This window comes from Apium graveolens, chromosome 8 (genome assembly GCF_009905375.1).
Source record: "Apium graveolens cultivar Ventura chromosome 8, ASM990537v1, whole genome shotgun sequence".
NCBI lineage: Eukaryota > Viridiplantae > Streptophyta > Magnoliopsida > Apiales > Apiaceae > Apium > Apium graveolens.
The window spans coordinates 33786590-33788281 of record NC_133654.1 but is presented as its reverse complement, the minus strand read 5'-3'; the positions used below and the strand labels follow the sequence as shown (position 1 = coordinate 33788281).

Sequence of the window (1692 nt, the reverse complement as noted above, 5' to 3'; positions counted from 1 at the left end):
TCACTAGGAAGCGTTCCTGGTGGTCGATTCAATAAGGCGTTAACAATTTTCCCTATTTGATTCTCCAGATTCTGGATAGAAACAGCCTGGCTTTGGCATATAAGAGCCTGGTTTTTGCACATAAGCCGCAACTCCTCCAATTCAGATTTTTCAGTCGAAGATAGACCTGCACCTCCATGAGTTTGTTGTTGAAGTTGGAGTTGTTGTCTTGGTGCGAATTGTTGCTGAAAACCAGGAAGATTGAATTGCTCATTTCCAAACTGATGGAACGGTTGTTGCATTCGATTCTGATTGTTGCTCCATCTGAAGTTAGGACGATTCCAGTTGTCAGGATGATAAGTGTCTGGAACTGGTTGTTGCGATCTCTGAAAGTTGCTCACAAACTGAGCTGATTCACTAGATATAACGCATTGCTCCGTCGCATGCGAACCTGCATATAGCTCCCAAACATTGGTTATATGATTAACACCATAGTTAGCCAGAGAATCGATCTTCATAGAAAACTCATTTAGTTGAGCAGTGATAGCCGTAGCTGTATCCACTTGAAGAACTCCTGCTACCTTGCCCTGTGGAAATCTCTGAGTTGGATATTGATAGTCATTAGCAGCCATCAGTTCAATTAGATCATAGGCTTCCTTATAGCTCTTTGTCCATAATGTTCCACCTGATACACCATCGAGCATGGGTCTGGACTGTGCTCCCAACCCGTTATAGAAGCAATTGATGATCATCCAATCAGGAATTCCATGATGAGGATACTTCCTAAGCATTTTCTTGTAGTGCTCCCAAGCTTCATATAAAGATTCTTCCGTTTGCTGTGCAAATTGAGTAATAGCGTTTCTGATTGCAGCTGTCTTTGCCATAGGGAAGAATTTAGTAAGAAACTTCTGAACAAGATCTTCCCAAGTAGTAATCGAACCAGCTGGTAGAGAGTGTAACCAGCTCTTAGCCTTGTCCCTCAGAGAGAATGAGAATAGTCTCAGCTTCACAGCATCTTCAGAAATACTGTTGAACTTGAAGGTGTCGTATATCTTAATGAAATCCCTAATGTGCATATTGGGATCTTCCGTTGAAGAACCCCCAAACTGGATTGAATTCTGCACCCATTGAATTATGTCAGGATTGATCTCAAAGGTATTAGCTGTGATAGCTGGCCTGACAATACTAGATTGAATGTCATTGATATTGGGTTGAGAAAAATCTATCAAGGCTTTCCTTCGTACTGCTGGATCTCCCATTGTAATGAGTACCTGAAATACAAACAAATAAATCGTGAAAGTAAAAGAATCTGAGTGAATGAACTTTAACGACCACTGATGACAAGCACATAAACTAAAAATTAACAACACCGAGTCCCCGGCAGCGGCGCCAAAAACTTATTAGGGCGAAAATACGCGCTAAATTACACGGGATTATACGCGTTCGCAAGTATTATAAGATATAAATCAGATTCGTTTCCACAGAGACTAGTTTAGGTTAAGTTCAATTTATACACCTATGCAATAATGTATGGTTATCATTCAATGCTAAGACAGATAACAAATTGGGTTTTGATGAAACTAAGAGATTATACTAAATAACATTAACTAAGAGAATTGAGGTTGAATTACTATATATGACAAACATAAGATTTTAACTTCATTAAATACTTCATTCAATAGCCTTTTCGTTATTAACCTTAGCATGTGATGG

General features: G+C 39.4%; 1 non-coding gene across 1 annotated transcript; it reads left to right on the top strand.

Moving 5' to 3' along the window:
- The first annotated feature begins 741 nt into the window (after nucleotides 1-741).
- On the top strand, nucleotides 742-848 carry LOC141682113 (small nucleolar RNA R71). The gene has a single exon (XR_012559515.1). It is a non-coding gene; the product is annotated as a small nucleolar RNA R71 (small nucleolar RNA).
- The last annotated feature ends 844 nt before the right edge of the window (nucleotides 849-1692 follow it).